General features: G+C 35.1%; 1 long non-coding RNA gene across 1 annotated transcript; it reads left to right on the top strand.

The window, feature by feature from the left end:
* Positions 1-3,779: 3,779 nt before the first annotated feature.
* Positions 3,780-24,012, top strand: LOC131278376 (uncharacterized). The gene is made up of 2 exons (XR_009185693.2): positions 3,780-3,837; positions 23,827-24,012. It is a non-coding gene; the product is annotated as an uncharacterized lncRNA (long non-coding RNA).
* The last annotated feature ends 1,176 nt before the right edge of the window (positions 24,013-25,188 follow it).

Genomic DNA, 25,188 nt, shown 5'->3' with positions numbered 1-25,188 from the left:
ATATGGTATGAAATTCTTCACTTTTTGTGACCACCTCATAGGTCCATTCAAATAATTCCACCATAGGTCTTCTTGTCTGCAACTATCTAGTCATTTCCCTTCAAAATCTCTAAACATGATCCTGTATTTATTCTCATCTCAGCCATTTCTCCTTCAACCAAAGTGGATGACTACATGTAAACCTGCAACTCTGCCAGTTGGGAAGATTTTCTCTCACCACTGTGCTTCAGGGATACTGTTGAATGTGGCTGTGATGCAGCTACTGTCCATTTTTGCCTTGCAGCCATAGACCAAACCACCTCTTCTGTAGACCAAATTTTGTCTTTTTCCTACTCTTCAACTGTTCTTATGGAAAGCAACATATGTCCTCTATGTGAATAAGATGAAGGATTTTCAGAGTGTGGTGGCCACAGTCATTAACCAATTATCCTCCTTACAGTCAAATTTCTGATAGTTACCAAAAGTAACATATTGTCACAAAAAGCTATGATAAATATGTTAGAGCTTCTCCCTGAGAAATGGATATAATGGGATATTTAGAAAATTGATAAAAGATCAATGGAAATCCCAGAACTGAAAAAGATAATGTCTAAAAGAGTTCACTGAATGATATTTATAGCTTATTGAATATAATAGAAAAAAGAATCAGTGCTCTTGAAGACATGCCAAAAGATTTCACCAAATTGAAGCATCAAGAGGAAAAAATTTCAAAAGAATTATGACTAGCCTCCATCACTTGTGTGTGAATGTCAAGAAATCTAACATACATGTATTTGGAGGCCCAGAAAGACAGGTGAGAGAATGGGGCCAAAAAATAATTTTGAAAGATATTGGCAAAATATTTTCCAAATTGTATCAAAATTACAACCTATAAAATTAGGAAGCTCAGCCAAACACAGACAGGATAAACAGGGAGAAAACTGTACATAGGCATATCATAGTCAAGTTGTTAAATTCTGAATATAAAGAAACAAATCTGAAAAAATAGCCAGAAAAAGAACACATTGCATAGAGGGTGACAATAATATAAGAATGACAACTGACTTCTCACCATATAAAGTGGAGATCAGAAAAGAGTGAGGGAAGGGGATGTGGCTCAGCTGATAGAGCATCCACGTACCATATAGGAGGTCCAGGGTTCAAACCCAGGGCCTCCTGACCCATGTGGTAAGCTGGCCCACACATAGTGCTGCCGCATGCAAGGAGTGCCATGCCATGCAGGGGTGGCCCCCACGTAGGGAAGCCCCATGTGCAAGGAGTGCACCCTGCAAGAAGAGCCGCCCCACACAGAAAAAATGCAGCCAACCTAGGAGTGGCGCCACACACACGGAGAGCTGATGCATCAAGATGACACAACAAAAAGAGACACAGATTTCCAGTGCTGCGGAGAATGCAAGTGGATATGGAAGAACACACAGCGAATGGACACAAGAGAGCAGACAAGGGAGGAGGGGGAGGGGAGAGAAATAAATAAAATAAATCTTAAAAAAAGGAAACAATGACATGATATCTTTAAAATGTCTAATGGAAACAACAACCTGTCAACTTAGAATTGTATATGGACTGAAAAGATATTTGAAAAATGAAGGTGGAATTAAAAACATTCCTAGTTAAACAAAAGCCGTGAGATTTTTTTTGCTGGCAGAAGTGTTTTTGTCTGAAGGAAAATGACACCAGAAGAAAGCTTAGATTTGCAGTAAATCAGAAAGAGCCTTGGAGAAGGTAAATATATAGGTAAAAATGAAACACTATTTTTCATTCTTTTCTTAAATTATTGAAAAACCAATTGATTTCTTAAAGAAAAATAGTAGAAATCCTTTATGGAGTTTATAATATAAGTAGAAGGAAAATAAATAACAATAACAAAAAGATTTAAATATAATTATAAATTTGTAGTTTCCTACATTGTATATGAAGTAGTATAATGTTAATTAGAAGTAGAACATGTCATGTTAAAGACGCATATTGAAATCCCTAGAGAAATTATTAAATTAATAAAACAATTTAAAATGCCAGTACAAGAGATAAAATGGAATGCTAAAATATTCAATTATCCCAAAAGGAGATGGGAAAAGATTAACAAAGAAATGAAAATAGAGGGTACAAATAGAAAACATATAGCAAGAAGGTAAAAGATCAAGTAATCTTATCAAAAGACGGATACTGGCAGAATGGTTTAAGAAAAGAAAGATACATCCATATGTTGTTTACAAAAGACACTTTATAAATTAAGACATAGACAGGTTGTTGATACTCCATGTATAAAATATACTAGATAGGTACCAACCATCATAAATCTTGTATAGTCTATTAATATCATTTACAGTAGAGTTCAAAGAAGCAGCATTGCCAGAAATAAAGGGAATAATTTCATAATGATGAAAAAGTCAATTAATGAAGATATAAATTCCTAAATGTGTACATATCTAATAACAGACATGTATGAATAGTTGGAGATTGTAGCATTCCTTTTCAAATGATTGATAAAACACCAGTAAAACTATATCAGTGAGAATCTAGAAAATTGATACAACCAAATGCATTTTGGAATCTAGAATTATTTGAAATTTTTAGAAGAACTATTTAGTACACATAATATTCAGGTCCACCATCCCCTAGCCATAATTACCTAAAAAGCTCTAAAAACCATTATTATTATTTTTTTTTTTTTTTGGTAAATTCAGAGCCATCAAAAAAGTTGAAAACTGCCCTGAAAGTAACAGAGAGAAATAGAAGAGGAGGCAGCTATCAATATCAATAGGGCAGGATGTGAGAAGACTGCATTTAAAATAAAAATGAAGTTAAAGACTTTGAAGGATTTCCTGATACCAATGAGAAGATTGAATAAAACCTTAAGAGTTCACCAAGTGTGCATCAATGAAAATGCAATGAAGTTAGATAAAGCAAACATTTGAAGAAATACTGAACATAAACAATGATGTACCAGTTGTGTATTACTACAAGGGAAAATTATGAGATGGGAAGATTACTGAAATAGTTCTTAATAAACTGAAATTAAAATATATATATATATTGCTGAAATAGTTTTTAAATAAGCAGGAGGGTAATTGTGGGGATATAATGCTGGTATTGTAAAAAAATTCTCTAGATGATATACTGAAACTATGTGATCAGTTACTTGCTGGTCATGAACAACGTGCAAGAGATAAGAGTACAACCAGGTTAATGGCTCAGAGGACAGTGAAAGAAAGCTTTAAAAGGCTATGTCATATTTCATCTCTGGAGAATTCTTTCTTGTCCATGTCCTCAGATTCCAATCCAGTCAGATGATAATAAGACTATTGTATGCTATTCTCCAAGATCCTTAAACAATGAGATGTAATCATCACTAATTGCTTATATAGGTCTAGCATTTTAGCATAGCTTGAATTTATAGATGCTTGAAGTTTTGTTGTTTTCATTAGAAAAAAAGCAATACAAATTATTTACAAACTATAGTTACCCCACTATTTAATTTATTAATTTATTACTATATTAAAAAACTGAAATATTTTCATAGTCTTTATCTTACTTTGGAAATTCATACAATGATTTTAGAGTGCTTCTCTGGACAGGAATTGTTATATAATAAACTATCTACACATACAATCTTTATAAGTTTCTGAGTTTTGAATTATTATAATTCTAAGACCTGTGTTATATAATATTCTTTGAAACAGAAGCCTTTAACTAATAGCTCTACAAATAGATTCACACCATTTCAAGTCATATTTTGTCAACAAATGAGTCTGTACCAAATTTTAAGAAAATTGTTTTTCAGAAATTTTGGAGTTCAGAAATGCAGAAAAGGAACTGTTGACTGCTATGTAGAACCAAGTGAGTATTATATCATTGCTACCTAATAGAAATGTTTACCATTTAAAATTTTCTAGTATACACATTTGGAAAAGGAAGAGGACTAGGTAAAATTAATTTTAATGATATTTTTGTTTGATGCAGCATATCTAAAATACTATCATTTCAACCTGTAACCAATATGTAATGAGGTATTTATATTGTTTTTTTCATATTAAGTTTTTAAAATATGGTGTGTATTTTAAAGTTACAGGACAACTCAATTTAGACTAGTTACAGTTCAAATGTTCAAAAGTTACGTGTTGCTAGTGGCTAATAGCCAGCATACTAGACCATGCAGGTCCATATAACTAGAAGAGCTTCTGATATATGCAGATATCTGCATTCATGAAAAACCTCAAGTTCTATAAAATCACACAGTAAAATTAAGAAGGCTAATGGAAAATATAGGAATAGGACAGATCACTAAAAAACCCATGCAACTTTGTTGAAATGAACCATAATGAACAAAGTAATTTGTATTTGGCAAAATAATAAGGAATACTCATGCAGGCTGCTCAACTTCCCAAGTACATTTTATACTGGCAATTTTTTATACAGAGCAGAATTAGTGTTATCAAGACAATGTGGATGGAGGTATACTGTATAAGTGAGAGTTCTCCAGAAAACAGAACCTACTGGAAATCTATATCTATATCTACATCTACATCTATTTATCTATCATATGTAACCATTACGAGATTTATTATAGGAATTGGTTCACAGAACTGTAGGGATGGACAAGACTGAATTCTATAGGGCAGCCCACAAGCTGAGAATTCCAACAGGTGTTTTCAATGAATTCCCCAGAAGAAGCTGGCTGGCTGAAGTAGAGATGGATATTCTTCTTTCTGACTGTGGAAATTATCAGCTCTTCTTTTAATGTCTTCAACTGATTAGATGAGACTTCTCATTGTTGAAAGCAATCTCCTTAGTTGATTGTAGATGTAATCAGTCACGAATGCAATCAGGGGGCTGATGATTAAAATCATTACAAACAATCAGGTCAGTGTTTGCTTGACCAACAACCATAATCTAGCCAAGTCAATATATGACCTTAACCATCACAGTCCCCTCTTTCCCCAGAAAAGGTGCAAGTCCTTGGGTAACATTCACTTTTCAACTTGATATCCTGTACCTTACACATTATGACATAAAGTTAACACAACTTATATGATAGGGGAAAAGGTAGGGAAAAAAACAAAGATATTTAATATTTATATGTATATAAACATATTCACAACAAAACAAGAAAGTTATATTCATAACTATTACAGTCTTCATTTCTGTAACTGGTCATGTGGTCATAGTTCATATTTATCACTACCTTCTTCCATTGCCCATTCCAAATTCCCTTTACCCTCTAAACAAGCACCTCAGCTGGCTAGGTCCTTTGTCAGGTTGAGTGAGCCAAACCCTCATTCCTGAAGTTTCTGGGCTATAAGTATTCTTGCCTAGATTGAGTTGTTGAGTTTTCCATTGACTCTAATCACAAGGTATAGTAGGATTAAGAGATTTGCTAAGGGATCTTTTGTATTCCAGGCAAACTCTACCTCCATTTTGTAGCAGAGTTCTATTTCTCCATGATAATCTGGAGCACTCACCTCAGCCAGTACAGTAATTCCTTTTTGGCCTGTTGATTCAGAGACATGAGGATCCCAGAGTGACCAGGTGGCAGTTCAATGTAATCATTGTTGTGCCTTCTGGTGGAAGCACTCCTCCATTTGGAACTAAGACCGGTAGATCAGCTGTGCATAAGACTGTGAGGACAAGAAACAAAAAATTTTCTAGTGGATCACTAGCAGTAATAGTAAGTGATGCCATTCATATTTCTACCCTTGTTTCCTGGGCATGTGAATCCTGACTATGGGAGAAACAGCACCATGTGGTTGACAATGGTTTAGAGAATATACAACCTGCTGGAGAATATTTCCCCAGGCCTCCAAGGTATTGTTACACAATTGGTGCTGTAACTGAGATTTCAAAAGGCCTTTCCACAGTTTTATCAATGCAGCTGTTTCAGGATGACTGGGAACATGGTAAGACCAGCGAATTCTATGAACATGCGCCCATTCCTATACTGCATTTGCAATGAAGTAGTTTTCTTGGTTAGAAGCATTCCTGTGAGGAATAAAACAACAGTGGACAAGGCATTCTGTAAGTCCACGGATGGTAGTTTTGGCAGAAGCATTGCTTGCAGAGAAGACAAACCCATATTTAGAGTATGTGTTTATTTCATTTAGAACAAAATGCTGCCCCTTCTGTGACAGAAATTGTCCAGTGTAGTCAGTCTGCCACGAGGTGGTCCAAAGCTGATCACCTCAGGGCATTTTGACCTCAGGAATTGTCAGCCACCTTTTGGTCCTTGTTTAGGCCAGCCACCAGAACAAACTGTTAGAACCCTTTTTAACCCCTTGAACTACATTTACTATAGAATCTGTCCTTGGTGGGTCCATGTAAATAAGTTCACCTGATCCAACTTTATATTCCTCCCACCATTATCCCACGAAGTTAAAATCCATTCCCATACCTATTCCTCTGATCTGTCTAATAAAATGGAAAACTCATGCAGTTCTTTTGGAGTATAATGTACTTCCTCATGAGTCACATTTTGTACCTCACCTTTTGGGACCTGTTGGTACTTTAGTCTGGTTATAATTCTGGAAGAAAGGAGGGGTAGAGAAGCTGGGTTATGAGGAAGATTAGAAGTTTCTTGCAAGCCAGTTACCTCAGGGCACAAGTCCAAATTCCATAGGGCAGGCTCCAAGCTGGGAAGTCCTATGAAGGTTTTCAATGAATTCTTCAGTATAAGTTGTCTGGCTGAAATAGAGATGAAATTCTCTCTTCTGACTGCTGAAATCATCACTTCTCTTTTTAAAGGCATCAACTGATTGGATGAGACGTCACTCATTGCTGACTCTAATCTTCTCAGCTGATTGTAGATGTAATAAGCCACAGGCGTAATCAATTTACTGATGATTTAAGTCCATGCAAGGTCCATGGAGTAACAATTAGGCTGGTGCTTGCTTGACAAAACAACTGGGCACCATTGCCTGGCCAAGGTGACACGTGAACCTAACCATCACATTGATGAAAACCGATAGCAATATAATTTTTTTCCTCTCTAAGATTCTCTGGGTTTTGTTCTTTATTTTTTCCCCATCTTAAGACTTTTTTTTTTAAGTAATTATGAAGTTTTGGTAGATGGCTTAAGTTAATTTTATTTATGTATTCAGGTATTACCTATTCCTACCATTTATTACAATGAAAGATTTATAAGGATAGGGATTATTCTTTCACTGTTATATCCTCAGCACTGAGAAAAATATATGGCACATAGTAGACATTTACTAAAAATTGGCTAGTGAATAATAAATGAAATGAAATGAAATGAAATGAAATTAGAGGTAATCCATCTAACTCTTTACAGATATAGTCTTAAATTTAAATCTGCTATAGATAGTAAGTTAGCCAATTCCTTATTTGCGTACCCTAGGCTGCAATGTAAGCAAATAAGTGGTTAATCAAGTATATACATCTCATTTATTGAACTAAATAGATATTTTGAAAGTATCCCAGTGTTCTGATTGGTTTTAACCTAGGATATAGTTATTTCTTGACAATCTTGACTATATGAGACCAAATTAGATTTGGTTGTCCATTATAATGTTTCATTGTTAAGTCTCACTCCATAGTGCACTGATATATAAGTACTTTTACAATGTTACAAACATAAATAATCCTGACATTCAATGATGAAATAGTTTACAAAAATAATTATTCTGTAAACCTTTTGAACACATGAGTCTTAGAACTTATACATACATATATATAAGTAAATACACATATATACAGATATATATATATAAATGTATATCATTTCCCACCTTTCCCCAAGGGGACCTACAGACTTTTGGAAAAAAGGAAACAATGGAATTTTGGGGGACTATGGGACATTATCTCTGAAGTGGCATTAATTCCTAGAGATGCAAAATGTCACTGTACAAAATGTCGATGTCACAACCTTTTGGAAATAAGGGAACAATGGAACTTTTGGGGGACTAGGGGACTTTATCTCTGAAGTGGCATAAATTCCTAGAGATGCAAAATGTCACTGTGGTCTACCAGTCAGAGTAGGGTCTTATGTAGGTGAGGTGATGAATAGAATTTTAGCTCAAGTCTATCTAACAGTGGGTCCAGTGGGTCCTTGAATCCAATGTTTTTTCCCTCAGTTCTGTAATGCATAATTGAAATACAAATACTTAGCAACTGGTAGAATCATCACACTGGTTCTCTGACCTGCAGAGAAAAGGCTATTACAGGAGGAAAGGCCAAGTGGAAGCTACTACAACTGTCTCCATCTAGCAAAACAGTGTACAAAGGTCTGAAGTAGAGATATACCTTTGAGTGTCATCACCCAAATGGGTGTTTGTCATTATAGATAAATAAATAGTATTTAAATAAATTATAGATTATAATTTATTCATAGATAAATAGTATTTAAAGCTACAACATGAATGAGGTCATTTGGAAAGTGCTGATGATACAGAAGAGACCTTCAGAAGTCTGACAGATGAGATACAACTTGGACAGGGGACAGGAAAGAACAATCAGTGGTATAGGAAGAAACTAGGAGGGAGATCCTTGGAGCCAAAAGAAAAAGGAGTTTCAAAAAGAAGGGTGTGATTAACTGTGTTAAATACCACTGAGAAGTCATGAAAGATGACTGAGAATGGGCCTTTGAATTTTTCAATGTAGAGAAAGAGAGTGCAGGAGGAGAGAAATGGGAGATGGCCAATATAGACAACTTTTTTACAGGCTTTTTGCTTTTTTGCTTGAAAATAGTTTATTATAAGAATAAGAGTACACACTAGGAGCTAGGATTTAAATTCTGGCTCTACTACTTACTAGCTGTGTGACACTGGAAAATGAGTCATTCTATCTATACCTTAGTTTTCTCATCCATAAAATGGACACTTCTTCTAAGATTAATAGGAAAACAGCTGAATTAAAAGAGCTAAAATATATAACCACCTTTGAGCAGTATCTGACAAATAATAGTGCTAAGTAATTTTCAACTGTCTTTATTAGTAGTAGTAGTATCATTATTCAAAAGGAGGAAAGAAAGGTAGCAAGAGATGAAGAAAGATGTGGGAAACATGAAAGGATATTAAAATTCTATTTGAGAGCTGGGAGAAATAACGAAACAAGGAAAAACTGATGCTGCAAGAGAGAGGAAAGAGTTACTGGAGTTATATCCTTGAGTAGACTGGAGAGAATAGCATCTCATACTTAACTGAAGGGTTTGGCTTATCTCAAATACAAAAATTTCATCTATTGTACCAGAAGGGGAGGCAGAGGTGCAGGAACATTGGATATAGGTGGACATTTGAGTGGAGGAAAATTGTGGAGATCCTCTTCTTATTGTTTCTATTCTCTCAAGATATATAGGAAGCAAAGACATTACCTGCTGATATAGAGGAAGTGTTGGAATGCTTTCTTTCATGTTTGCATCACTGTGATTACTGAACTTCAGAATTAATGAAAGCTTATAAATAGATCAAGATATATTTCCTCCTTCAGCCAAACGATCAAAGTTTGGTTTGTAAAAGAAATAGCAAATTTCTCCTTGTTTCCTTGCAGTCCTAATTAGAAGACAACTCAGACCAATTAATAAAGTGAAAACGACAAGGACAAAATCAAAATCCTCCAACTGTGCCAAAGATCGATTTTGCCACCTTAGCATGACTTTCACTTCCTTCAGTTGTTTACTGATGATTATTTTCATGATGCATTTCCTTCTTTATAAAAGTCTCTACTTTTTTCCCTTTTATCTTGCTTTATTTTGGTTTATCTTTTATTCCATTTAAAAATTCAGAATGGACACAAATATTGATTCAATTATTCTAAACACATATATGTTTGAAAGAGAACAGTCAAAATGAGAAATCTAAATTATTTGTTTAAAGGTTGGATCCCATTTAATACAGTACAGAATTTTCATTTTAAAGGAAATAAATTAAAGAATAAGTCCTTGTTAGAAAGTTGGAATTTCACTAAGTAGGTTAACCTGTGGAAGGTTTTTGTGTTTTGAGGAATTTTTTTTTTGTCAGTTAATCTTAGTTTTTCAAAAATAGTATGACGTTTTTTCAAGCTGACAGATTGGTTTTAATGCTATTGAATCATTTTTATGGCCTCAATCTGCAAGTATTTTTACTGTAATTCTTACTAATTTTTAAATCATTAATAGAAATTTGAATGGAGAGAGTTAACCTCTGATATACAATACTTTTTTATTGTTAATTAAATGAGACATCTTACACATTAAAAATTGGAATCAAATGAAGAAATTAAAATGAACCATAGAAAACAAAGATTTCTCTTTCTGACCATTACCTTTAAGTGTGTATGAAATATAAGAAAGATATGCAGTTATGAACTAAATGCTTTGATAACCTGTGGACAACTATTTCATTCTGCTTAGCCTAGGGATATTAGGAAAAGTTTCAAAGAAGAGGCTGAATTTACTAAATGTTCTTAATTAGAGTTTCAATCATTAACTACCAAGAAAATTATGACATGGTCCTTTTCCTTAACAATCTGATACTTTAGGTGGTAGAAAACCTAAACACCATAAAATAATTAGAACACATTATGAAAACAAAACATATACTTATGATTAATTATGTGGAATATAATAATAAAAGTCTAGAGAAGGTTGGCTATGACTTAGGTAGCCAGGTAGCTCCGTGGAAGGCATGGTTCTCACAGAACACCTGGACAGATGTTCAGAAGCCAATTCATTCATCCACAACATTTTCTGGATATTCATTAGAGATGGTAATAGCGTAGAGCTATAAATGAACAAGAAATAAACCTTACCCTGGGAAAACTCTTAGTGTATTTGTGCAGATAAATCTGTACCCAAATAAAAAATTTGGAAGTAAATAGGGTCACAACTCTTTTATGTCAATCACTTTATGTATCATAGGCCCTTAAAATGAAATTCAATATTTCCTTTTATTTAGACTTTTACTGCAAAAAAGAAACCAGTCCAAGAACTCCAGGGACTTCTTTAGTTCAAAGGAGAAAATTGTGCTTCCTGAAGAAGCAGACAGTCTGATCAGTGTCCTAGCACCAGAAGGGAGCCTCCAGGTTTCCCTTCTGAAGTTTGTTTCTGCCACACTGTGGGACATGGTTACTTCTGTGATGTTCTTTTTCACTTGGATTGTGGTTGGATTCAGAAGAACCTCCAGCCTCAGCTACAGCTGCTTTGTGAGTCAAGTACACTCTGCCTTCTTTGCTAGTGAGTTTACCTTCTAGGGCTCTCAATGCCTTTTCTGGCTGTCGACTAATTCATGTTATCCTCGCTGATCTTGAAAGTTGCCCCAACTTTGAATCTCAGCAAGTGTAGTTCTGGACTTCTTAACTCCTTATACACATTGGTCTACTCCCTTTTCTCAGCTCTTCTCATTTCAAGGAGTGTCAGAAAAGAACAATTTTCATCAAGGCACAAAGGTCCTGTTTCACACTTCCACAAGAAATTGGGTAATGAGCCACCTTATATTTGCTGAATTAAGATAACTCTTTTAACAGTTTTATCTCTTAAATTATCAGAAGCAAAGAATGAAGGAGCAGCTGGGAAAATATTTAAAATCCAATCTCACTGGTCAACTGATTGAATGAATAATTGCCTCATAGTGCACTGCATGTTGTAACAGGTTAAATACACACTGTTCCAGATTAGAAGAAAGAGTGCCTATATTTGCTGTGGGTTGGGGGAAAATGACTCAGAGAAGAGTAGTTCAGGAAAGTCCTCATGAAGGAGATATTTGAGCTAAATATAAGTTAAGAAATCGCTGAGTAGAATCTATAATTTTGAGTAGAAATATGCAGACAAGTTGAAACAGCCTTCCTGAAAGACATATGATCCTTATTTGCCTCCACTTGTTTTCCTCCAACGTTTCCTGAATTTCTTTTCCAGTTTAGCGTTCATATTCAACACAGAGCCAATCTGTCTTTGAACATCCAAATCCAAAACACATTTCTTTATAGGTCATTCTTCCAACTTTATTATGGTAAGTTTTCTGCATAATATATCATCTCTGTCCATTGATTTTTTTATAGCTTCAATCTTCCCTTAAAGTTCAGTCATTGCTGATTTTTACTAATTTCCATGACTTTTTGTCTGGTGCCTTTTCTTATCCTCTTTTTACTTGAAATTTCTTGGTTAAGTTAAAGACTGCTTCCTTTTTATCAATATGCAAAGTAATCACAAATTCACAAACACATTTTTTTCAAAAAGTCTCAAAAGTTCCTTCTCTGGTCATGAACCCTCTCACCTGGCTTCCTGCTATCATGTGAAACTGAAGATGCCTAAATAAAAATTCTTAACATTTCCACTTTCTCCTTTTCTATTGATTTAAAATTTTGGTTGTGTGTTTGTTTTCTTTGTGGAAAGAGCAAGTTGAACACCTGGTTTCTAGAGCAAATTCTATTTTTAAAATATGAAGATCTTCAGTTTGAGTTTTTAGATTTTCTTTCCAGTTATTTTATTTTTATGTTTAGAAACTTTTTGTTTAGAAATACGTGAGATTATCGTGGTTAATTCAATAGTTTCTTTATTTTATTTTTTTATTCCCCCTACTTGTGGTTTTGTTTTTTTTTTTTTGCTTGCTGTCTGCTTTCTATGTCCATTCTCTATGCATTTTTCTATGTCTATATTTATTTGTTATTTATTTATCCCCCTTCCCCCTTGTGGCTTGCTTGCTGTCTGCTCTCTGTGCCCATTCACTGCATGGTCTTCTGCATTTTTGCTTGTCCCCCTTTTTGTTGTGTCACCTTGATGAGTCGGCTTTCCGTGGCACTTGCAGGCCCGAGACACTCTGTGGCACTTGTGGGTCAGTGGCACTCTGTGGTGCCCCGGCCAGTGGCTTTCTGCAGCGTGTGGGAGAGGCTGCCTTCACAAGGAGGTCCTGGGTTTGTGACCCATATGGTAGACAGGAGCCCAACTAATTGAGCCACAGCTGCTTCCCCAATTTAATAGGTTTTTAATCACAATATTAATAGCAAACTTTAATATTAAATATTGAAGTTGGGAGTGGGCAGCTGCTCCAAGGTATCCAATCAAATTCTGACTCAAAGAATTTAGTGCGAAGAACAGATGATCTCATGGAAACCAAAAACAAAGGTTTAAGTGAAGTCCTTATTCTGGACTTAAGACAAATTTTCACTCTTAGTGTTCCTCAGTTCCCTGTTATTTCTGCTTGAACTGCAGAGCTTCCTCTTCTTCTATTGCACATTTTTCTCTCAACATAGTTTCTTTCTCTTGTATTTCATATAGCCATTAACTCTTTTGTTTTTGTTTTTTTTTTTAAACAGGAGGTAGCAGGGATCCTTGTTCATTGGAAGCAGGCTCTGAACTATTTGAGTTATATCTGCTTCCCAGTCATAAACTCTTGTAACTTGAATTAAAAACTCTCGTAAATTGGGACTAACTCATGAATTCTCATAAACTGAGGTGACTCATGAACTCTTATAGAGTCTACTTAATGGACTGGTTGTGAATTTTTCCATCTTCAAATATTTCTTCCATCTGCCCAGATCTCTCCAACTTTCTCCTGCTTAATTTGGAATCTGAGTATTTGACTGGCCACCCTGGAATAGTTGCTCACTCCTACTTTAATTAACTATGCTTCAGAGAACTATGGCTCCTTAGGGCTTAGCTGAGGCAGGGAACATGATGTCTTATACACTGTGGAAACATATTTAGGGTAAAATGTTTTAGACAGTCTTCTGATGATGGATAGTACCTGAGGTCAAGTGTAAATTAAGGTAAGGGAATTGTAACCGATTTTAAAATAAATAACAGATATTGTACCTTAAATTTAAATATATAGAATAGTGTAAACTACATGAAAATGATTTAAGATAAACACCACAATATATTTAAGAATACCTTCATCAATTTCCCATCTTCTCAAAAATTTCAATATTCCATTTTGTCTATCTTTCCCTTCCTACCCTTGGTTAATTAACACTTTCTGTGATTCTTTGCATACTGTCAAACATTAAAAGATAGTCATAAAATATTCATTTTTTTCTCACATTCTCTCCTTTCTTACCACCTTTACCAGCAAATATTAGCTTCATAGAACACTAAAATGCTTTATTTTTGAATTGCTGAGCTAGTAGAAATTATTCTTAAATAATACATAGAGAAAATATATGGCAAATTCAGAATTGAGAGAGTATTCCCATAGCCAAATGCCATAAATTATTGTAAACCTGATGAATCATCTTGATATGTGGTACCATCGTTATTTGAAATTTTGGTGGCAGAGTGGAAGTACTCAACCCCCAAAGTCATAACATCTAGGCTCTACTGACATCTGAATATTTTAGAAAATCTGTGTAAGCAGACAAAGCCCAATAATTTTTATTTAATTTCTACAGAAGACCTTGTATGTCATCACAACACTGGGCATGTATTTAGATTTGGGGCTCTGACCCCCTGGAAAAGTTTGGGCTAGTGTTTTAGTCTGCTGGGCTGCCAAAAGCAATATACCAGAAATGGGTTTCTTTAATAATGGGGATTTATTAGCTTACAAACTTACAATTTTGAGGCCATAAAAATTTAAAAATCAAGGCATCATCAGGCAATGCTATGTCGCCAAAGACTGGCTACCTGCAATCCTGGACTCCTCTGGCACATGGCAAGGAACATGGTGGCATCTGCTGGTCACTCCCTTCTATTCCAGATTTTGTTATTTCAGCTTCTGGCTTCTGTGTCTTTCCATTCTTTCTCTGTATTTATCCTATCTATAAAAGATTCCAGTAAGAGGATTAAGACCCACCCTGGGCAACACGTAAACTGAAGTAACCTAATAAAAGGCCCTACTTACAATAGATTTATACCCACAGCAATAGATAACTTTAATAACATACTCTTCTGGGATCTATATAACCTCAACCATTACAGCTAGGAATGGCAGCCACCCTCACCACAGTCCAGGCCTCCCAGCAGCATTGGAGCACTAAAAGCCTAGACCAGAGTGATGAAATGAATTCAAGTTTTCTTTGGGCATGGTTTGCACATTTTGCTACTAGAACACTTCTCAATAGCTCATGCCTCTTCAGCACCCCCAAATATTTTCCTGAAGAACTTTCCTTTATGTTATAATTGGCTTGCGCTGACAATTGCAATATGCTACCAGATTTTGGGGGTGTTCTGCTCACTGCAGGACATTTCAGCTGCTAAGGTAGTTTCTCCAGTTCCATGAATATATTGGAGGAGTTTTCAACTGTGAACCTGAAAGTGTGCCACCAAATGCTCTTTGTTCTTAAAGCATTGACCCAGAGATCCAGCTTCTGTTTATCTTCTCTTATTTCTACAATTTTGCAATTCCAAATGTTCATAAGAGGTATATATAACATCTTCTGGTAAGAAACCTGTAAATTTTGTTTTGTTTTATTTGGATTAAAGAAAGAGACCTCTCCCACCACATATTACCACATACTAAATTGTACTCTAAAATTGCAATGATTAAATAGGGATTATATAGATCTCTGATCGATGGAAAGAATGGAAAACCCTGATGTAAAACAAAGGGTATACATACATACTAATCAGTAATGACGTAAGGTAAATGACATTGTGGAAACATTTAACATTTTGTGGGAGAAAATATTAGATCCCTATTTGACTCATATAAATATATTTCCAACAAATATAAGGTTTAAATGCAAAAAGAAACATAATAAGAGTACTAAAAGGATATACAGATGATGTACTTTAAAGAATAAAACTACTTTCAAAGCATATGTGGAAACTATAAAGGAAAAAAATCCAATAGATTCTTAATGCTGGAAATATTTTTGCTTTAGAACAACATAAATAAAGTAGAAAATCAATACATAAATATATATTTCTGGAGAAAATCATAGCAAAATATCAATAGTTATCATCTCTGAAGGATGGAATTACATTTTTTCCCCTTTTGACTTATTTCTATTTTCTATTTTCTACAAATAATACATCTTGTTTGGTAATTAAAATTGATGAGAAAAATTGGCTGATAGCATGGATTACTGGGTTAGCTTATAATATCTTTGAAAGATCTTTCCAGAAAATTGGAGAAAAAAAGGATTGTCTGTGGCTTCATACTTAAATTATCTCTCAGGCATGTGTTTTCTTAGAGTTTTATCAGTCACCTCAGTGTTGTTTTCCAGTTTTAGTCCATGGAAATTTTCCACTGTTGCCAATTCTTAATAATTTTACTAATATTAATAAGATATTATTTTAATTATTACTATGACTAAAATAATATCTAAAAGTATTAATATCCATGGTATTTTTTTGTAAATTTCATTGTCTACATACTAATTTTAAATAATTCTAATTGAGGCTTTATATCCATCACTCAGTTTAGCTTTATATAGAGATAAGAGCCCTCCAAATGATTTGATAAATTGCAGTATCATTTTATCTTGACTCTTTCAAATTATTTTCCCATAAAGGCTTCCCATTCTTTGTGCCAGCATTTGGCACAAAAGGTAGTAATTCGATAGACTCTCAATTAAATTGTGCATGCAATTTTCTGTCTAAAGCCTGATACCCCTGTAATCTGGTACTGAAATTCTTTCTACTTTATATTTTTGCCTTAAGAACTTTTATATTAAGAGTTACGATATTACGACAACCAGGAAATCTGGTAAGTTTATGATCAAATGATTAATTATGGATCATAAGTTAATCAGTAATTGAAGTAGGAGAAACTTTAGTTTTAATATTTTTGTTACTCCACTGACTCCAGGGATGATTTCAATCTTGCTGACTTGAACATACAAACATTGTTGGTATCTTTACGTATCAGTTTTTCTTTTGGTCGAACCACATGCATCATATGATACCTTAGTCTCACTTTTTTTCTCTTCTGTTAGAACAAAATGTCAAGGTCTTTCATAAAATGTGATTTGGTAGATTAAAAGATAATAGTTTAACAGGATGATTTTCCTGTACGCCTACATATTGTAGTAGAGTTTTAATTTTCTTTACTTTGGAAAAAAAATCAGAGTGATTATTTGTTTTAGAGACCCCTATAATATTCTCAGGTTTTCAGAATTTGTCATGAGTGAATTTGAAAAGAATCTAAATTATGTCTCTTTTGATTTTTAAAAATTTAATTCCAAACATTACCCTCCAGCTTCTAGTGTTCAAAAGCATTGCTATGGAATTCGCATTTCAAAATGAACCCCCTCCAAGAAAACAATTTTATCTCATAAACATTCCTTCCTTTCTCCTGCAGAGAATTCTAAGTAGTGTTTAATATGCTAACTTGATTGCATCCAGATTTTTCCTTCTCCTTCAACGTTTACATGCTTGTGCTTGTCTGCAATCTTCTGCGTAAAATACCATTTTTGCTTTCTGCCTCATGGCTTTCATTTACTTATAAAATACTAAGTGTGGTGACCACTGTGTTTTTTTATGGCTAGTAGTTTCACAATCTCAATGTTTTCTTAATATATATTTATTGATGAAACTTAAGATGTTTGGCTCCAGAAAATACTGTTTCCCTCCTGGCGTATTTCCTCCAGTGGAGACAATTGCAGACTTGGAATTCTCTGAATGGCAAAGTCTTTCTAATGCAAGATCTGGAAATGGAAAAGATTTTTAAAAATAATTTTAGAATATAGTTCATCAATCGATGGAATGTGAATAACAGAAAATATGCCTAAGTGGCTTTATTAAGTGTAGTTTACTTTTCACCTATAACAAAACATCTAGAAGCAGATTTTCCAGCAGCTCGATAAAGAAATAAAGGATTGGACTGTTGAGAGAAAGCCAAAAGGTTTAATTAGCATTCAGTGTAACATCTAATTTAGCAGAAAGTTCCTGCTTATCAATTACCCATCTCATTCCACTTTCAGCACCAGGTCTGTACCTCTCCAAGGTTATCAGAGCAAAAGCTGTATGTTATATTGTCATGCTTTATTTATTCTCAAAGCATATTCATTAGAAGCCGAGTAGTAGGATTATAATTATTATTTGCTCACCTAATTCATCTTGCTTGAGAGACAACTTTTAATGATCCTAGCAGCTAAATCATTCTAGTCATCAAATCAGCAATGCTGTCTCATGATGACATTTTTTGTTCATAAGCAATTCACACGGATTAACACCTAAACGAATATATTCTTGTAAATGGTTTGTGTGCATGTGTGTGTTTTAATATCTGATTTGTTTTTAGGGTACATTTTCAGAAGTAGAAGGGTTCAAATGGTATGAAATTTATTTTGGGTTCCTCAAGGGTGTTGCCACATTGCTATGCAAAAGGGATCGCCTCCAGAGATACACATAAATTCCCCATGTATTCTTTAGCATTGCACTCCACCATTTTTAAAAGCAAACTTTCCTTGGAGTGGACTTTCTGTATTTTACCTTAGTTGAACCAAAGCAATGGTTGCATGCTAAATGTCTTCAGTTAGGAAGGGCAGCTGCATCCTTATTATTGGGCATCCCGCAATTAAGAGATTTCTTTCTCAAGGTCCTAGTTAAATGCTGATTTGTTGATCTCTAACATATTCACATAATAGTGGCTGTTACCTGAGAGGGTATTTCTTAGTGACTAACATTTCATAGTTATGTTTTTCTTTCAGAATTTGATGTAAGTTTCTTAGAATAATGGACATATTCACATGCACATACACACACACACAATTCCATATAACTGCAGGAAGTTCATGGGTTATCTTAAGTTCATCTAGTTTAACAACCTTGACCAAAGATGATGAGCTATGAATAAGTTAAGAGTGAAGGAGAAGATAAAAAAAAATGTATGTACCACTGGGATGTCTAGGGAGAACAAAGCCAAGTGGGGCTCAGCAGAGGAAATATTGTGTCTGATAAGCCAATCTGAGGGTTTTGTAGAATTCCTAAATGTTTTATTTTCATCCTTTATGAATATGTTTTTAAAACTCAGACTTTTATTTGATTAAATGATAAAGAAATAAAGGACTCAGACTCCATGCGTCTTTCTGCTCCACTATTGTCAACATGTTGACTTTAAACCCCATGGTTACAAAATGACTGCTGCATATATAGGTATAATATTCATAAGCAGGGCAGGAATAAATGGGCAGAGTGGGAAAGAAAATTTACAAATATGGCATTTTTCTCTATTTGGACATGGAAACCCCACCTGCAGATTTCTAATTATGTGTCAGAGGCTAGAAATGGATTGTGCTCCTACTCTTAGACTAATCAGTGGACAATGAGAAAAAGATAATAAGCTCTTCTGTTAAAGCCAAGTGTTTGTTAAGGTGTAGCTTGTCATTGATAAAATAATTGATGTTGGTGATATCTCATTTCTAGAACTATCAGAGTACAATGAGAGGAGAAAGTATCAAATGTGGGCTGCTTTCATTTGAAGAGTATTTCACAATTACATGAAAATAGTATGAACTCCCTTGAGAAATGCATGGCACATATCCATGTGAGAATAACAGGTTTATGATACCCACAGCTCCAAGAGTCTTGTCAAACAAATAGCAATTTTGTCAATTTTTCTATAAAGACATTGTATTAACTGTAGAGAAGGTTACAGTTTAGCTATACACACTGCAGGTAGCTGTATAATGATTTTTAAAGGGCAATCTAAACTGGAGATCTATGCAAAATTAAAAATAAAACAGCTGTTTCAAAACTTCTTTTAGTTATCACTGAAAACATAACTCTTCAAGGCTTTTTAGCACAATCTCTGAACATGGAAGTCAAAAAGGTGACCTGAAAAGCAGTGCCAAATACTGTGTGATGTTTACTTCTTATGCTCTCCTCAGTCAGTGCCATATGGACACTTACTACTAGTACCAGTTCAATATGGTTAGGAATTCCAAAAATAGATATTGGATTATGTTTGTAATCTGGTCTATACCTGGGTGTGATTAAGTTATGATTAGGGCTTTGATTGGGCCACATCATTAGGGCATTGAGTCCCCACTCCTTGGTGGGTAGGGGCTCACAGATAAAAGGCATGGCAAAGAACAGAGTTGAGGGTTTTCTCATGTTGGAGTTTTGATGCTGGAGTTTGATGCTGAAACCCTAAGCTGGAACCCCAGAGAGTAATCTCACAAAGGAAACAGAAGCAAGCCCCAGGAAGAGACCAACTCTGAGCACAGGAAGAAGCAAGCCATGGCAAGAAAGGAACTCTGAACCCAGAGAGAAGCAAGACCCTGGAAGGGAGGAACCCAGGACACCTAAACCCTCACAGACGTCAGCAGCCATCCTACTCCAAAAAGTGAAAATAGACTTTGGTGAGGGAAGTAACTTATGTTTATGGCTGGTATCTGTAAGCTCCTACCCCAAATAAATACTCTTTGTAAAAACAACCAATTTCTGGTATTTTGCATCAGCACCCTTTTGGCTGACTAACTCACTAATGTATAACTGTAATAATATTTTCTATCTGTTCCTTCAGTCCAAAGTAAATTAGCAGCAAACATAAGGGAACCTAAATAGCTCTAATAGAATAAGCAACAATCACATCAAAGTGACATCCAAAAATCTGACAAAGGCAGAGGCAAAAGAAAAAATAAAAAGCTGAACAGGATGCTAAATAGAACAAATTATGATGGCTTAACTGATCATGTGACATCAAGAGAATGTTTTCAGCATATGCATTTTGAGAATGAATAAAAGGGTATGAAGCATTTTAGAACTATTTTTATTCATAATAGATAAATTACAAAAATTGGAGGCACTAGGATGCCTAACATTTGGGAAAATGTGACTTTTCTTGAATACTTCAGAATTCTATATTGATGAAATACTGTTGTATTTAAAAATAAAGTTTTCTGATTTAAAAACAAAACTTAAGATTGGAGAATGATTAGCTAAATCATATTTTAGTCTCTCTAGTAAATTAATAGAATATAAAATTGACATTACAATTTGTGGTGGCGGACTTAGCCCAGTGGTTAAGGCGTCCGTCTACCACATGGGAGGTCCGCGGTTCAAAACCTGGGCCTCCTTGACCCATGTGGAGCTGGCCCATGCGCAGTGCTGATGCGCGCAAGGAGTGCCGTGCCACACAGGGGTGTCCCCCATGTAGGGGAGCCCCACGCGCAAGGAGTGCACCCCGTAAGGAGAGCCGCCCAGCATGAGAAAAAGTGCAGCCTGCCTAGGAATGGTGCTACACACATGGAGAACTGACACAGCAAGATGATGCAACAAAAAGAAACAAATTTCAGTGCCGCTGATAACAACAGAAGCGGACAAAGAAAACACAGCAAATAGACACAGAGAACAGACAATTGGGGTGGGGGGGGAAGGGAGAGAGAGAGAGAAAGAAAGAAAAAGAAAGAAAGAAAACCAATATAATTTGTGCCTGTGAAGCAGAATGGTAAATATATTTTACTACCTATAGAATGTTCACTATAATTACAGCTAAAATAATGTAATGTGTGCTTGTGTGTACTTCGGTATTACAGTTATTAATGAATAAATATTACTTTAAAATGGCCATTTAGACATTACAGTAGATATTAGATATTCATCACTAATAACATTCACAACTTGTAATGCAGAGGGTATTTTAATTCATTTATTAATTCTCTTATCCAATTATTACACAAAATTTCTGAAATCTTCTACATAATTGCTTCAATTTTATTAAAATGCACCAAAAAGTAAAAGGTATCCTAATGCCTTAAGAATTATCAAAGTTATTGCAATTACTGCCATTTCATTAAGAAAAGACTTTATTATGTGGTAGAATTGAGACAACAGTATGAGGGAGGTTAGACAAAACACCAAATAAGAACTCTCCATTGACATCAGTTTCTCACTATTGGTGATTCTGGGTCTGACCTTAGCCCAATTCTATTTATGAAAATTTTTATCAATATTCACTGAAAATCAATCTCCAAATCTGTTTAACTATGCAGAATATAATTGAATAAGTTATACTAGCAAACTATGAAAAAAATTGCTTTGTGCATCCAACCATAGAATAATTCACTGACAAATCAAATATATGTCAATTAGAAAAATTATTTTATGTCCTGTCCAAAGTAGGACCCCAAATAGCTGGGGTGTCTTTAGTTGTCCATTTCTGAGAGAAGCACATTAACCAAATATTTAAGAATTTAAGAGTTTTTAATGCCACCACTAATCTACTCTCCATGAAAATTTCTCATCTCATTACCAACTTCTGTCTATAAAGGTAGCTCCAAGTTAATAAAGGATAAATAACCATCCATAGATATATAAAACTAGATGAGTGGTGAACTTTTGGAGAAAGGAAGAGAAGCACAATTTAGAATCATGACTAAAATGTTTAATATTTTAATTTAATCATGATTTATTTCAAAGATAGAAAATATATATAAATTTATGCAAAATATCCATATATCTACCAATCCTCATAACTGAAGAGACATTAACATTTTCCCTATTTGTTTCATATCAACAAATTTTATTTGAAAATAAAACATTAAAGAAATAGCCAGTGCTACTTGTTTCCATGTTTCAGCCTCTTGCTTGATCCACAGATAACTAGTTGCATGAGGTTAATGGCTGTCATTCATATGTGTTTCCTTATGTTTTACATCCATTCCCAATATAGGCTATCATTTTAGGTTTCTACAATGTAATAAATAGCATCATACAAAAATATTTTGTGGCATTCATTTTTGTTTTATTCAACAATATTCTTTGGAGATTTATACACTTTGATATAATTAGATAATATGTGTTGATTTTAATTACATATAGTATTTCATTGCAGAAATACAGAGCTTACATCCCAACTCCACATGTTTACAACAATGCTGCAATGGTATCTTCAGTGTCTTTACAAGAGTTATCTGAATAGGGACAAGAGTGTCTTAAATATAAATAATATTTTGCAAGTGATCGTTGAAACTGATAAGGAGGTAGATAAACAATGAGGAAGCCCAAAATACTGGGTCTCTTGTCCCATTCTAGTGATTGAGCTTGACTCTAGGTAGGAAGTGGAGGGGGCGCAGCAGACAGGAAATAAGCAGGTTGGAAATGTAAGAGGCTTTATGCACTCAGTCCACTATTTTCAGGACCATTGTGGTAAGGGGAGCAGAACTGAGGAAAGGTGAACTCTTCCTCTTTATTTGTGGAACCTAGCTTCTGAGCGCAGTGACTACTGAAAGGATGGTTGCAGTACTTGGTAGGTTTTGCAGCTTTGAGAAAACCAAATTCTAGTCAGAGAAATAGATTGTCTTCCTAAGAAACTGCGGCAGTGCCTAGAGTGATCTATTTCCTCTACTGCACCCAAATATTCACCCCTCCCTGATTCCAAGCACCGCCCTCCCTCCCTTTTTTTTTTTTTTTGCATAGTACTTAGGCTTATATTGAGATATAATGAACATACAGTGAACTGTATAGATTTTAATTCAGTGAGATTTGACAAATGAATATTCCCAAGATTCAGAACGCTTCTTTCCCCCAGAAAGTTCTCTTGGCCTCTTCCTGATCAGTCTCACTACAACCCCCCAAAGAACCACTGATCTGCTTTTGATCACAGGAAAGTAGATTAAATCTGCCTCTTCTCTCCAACACAGCACATTACATTTTTGTACATACAGACACATACATACACACATATGCACACAGGCATGTGCAAAAGGGTCATTATAGTGATTTCTGGGTAGCAGAAATATTTTTTTTGTTTTGTTTTGTTTTTGCTTGTCTTTATTTTCTAATTTTCTATAGTGCTTCAGTATTTCTTCTGTAATAAGGAACAATTTTAAAATAACAATCCAAGTCTTTTTAAACATATTTTGCAGGTGTATTTTATTTGCCCAGTTGTAGATATTAGGCTTAGCCATACGGTTTACTGTGGTCAATACAATATTAGTAGATGGGTTGCAAGCAGTAGCTTGAAATGTACTTGTGCAATTGACCTAATCCTTTTGTATTTGTTTCATGGTCATGAGAAGAATGTGCCCTGGTCTACCTACTGGTCCCAAAAGAATGAGAAGCTCGTGGTGCGGTCTCAGGAGATGAAGAGGCGTGTGGAGCAAACTCAAATGGCAATAACACATTCCAGCCACCATAGCCTGAAGCAAAGCCTCCTTAACAAACCAGCAGATCTGTGACAATAACATTTTGTGTTTTCTTGGAAACTCTGAAATTTGGAATTGTTTGTTACTTAGCATTTTTGTGCCTATAGTTATTTTATTCTGTCCATGGGTTGAAAGACTTAATGGTGTAAAGATGTCAGTTTTCTCCAAATTTTATCTCTAGATTCAATGCAATTCCAGTGAGGGTCCTAACACTGATTTTTGCATGGATATTGGGAAACTGATGCAAAAATTCATAAGTATGTTAAGAGACAAGAATACTCAAGGTAATTTGAAAAAGAGCACAGTGCAATTAGGACTTATACTACCAGTTACATGACCTTTTATAAAGCTATAGTAACTAAAATAGCAAGGTATTAGTGCAAAGATAGACAAAATAGACTAACAGGACAAAAATGAGCTCAGAAATAGACCCACACAAGTATTGCAACATGAGTTATGACAAGGTATCAGTGAAGATGATGCAACTGGAAAATGACCTTATACGGAAGGTTCAATGTGGATCAGCAGAATATCCCTGTCTACATAAAATAACATGACTTTAAAATGCTGTTTGACCTAAAGTAAGGGGGAAATGGAAAAGAGAAATATGTTTATATGGCTACGAGTTTCTAAAAAAGAGTCTGGAGGCTGGCAGAAGGATTGCCCTCATGCACAACTGAGCAGAGTCAGAGAGACAGATAAAGCAGATACAACCCCCAGATATCAGTTCCTTCGAGGGCTAAAGAGACCCATGGGAGTTATGGTCATGGCCGATGGGGTTAACTACCAGGTCAGATGGCCCCTTTTTGGAACTGATGTTTATGTGTGATGAATCTGGACTCAGATGGGATCTTCCTTCATAAGACTTTCATGCTAAGGTGATGGAGGTGCAGTTAATGTTGGGGTTTAAGATATATTTAGCGGATTTGAATCTCTGGACTGACAATGTGATAGCCAGGTCCTGAGCCTCAACAGACTCCAGCACCTACAATATGATTTATTGGACTTATCACACTCAGCTAAGATGGAGTTGAAGAAGGACAACCACCACACCATGGAGCCTAGAGTGATTACAACTGAAAGTGGGAGGATTGCATCCAACATCCATGTGGAATCTGAGCCTCCTCTTGACATAGAGGTGCAATGGACACAACCAATCCAATGTCCACATAGAAGAGGTGGCATTGGATTGGGAAAAGTGGACATGGTGGCTGATGGGTATGGGGAAAGGCAGGA

Source organism: Dasypus novemcinctus, chromosome 4, assembly GCF_030445035.2.
Source record: "Dasypus novemcinctus isolate mDasNov1 chromosome 4, mDasNov1.1.hap2, whole genome shotgun sequence".
In the NCBI taxonomy this organism is placed as follows: domain Eukaryota; kingdom Metazoa; phylum Chordata; class Mammalia; order Cingulata; family Dasypodidae; genus Dasypus; species Dasypus novemcinctus.
The sequence above is the reverse complement of the archived record's forward strand: the minus strand, read 5'-3'. Positions and strand labels throughout refer to the sequence as shown.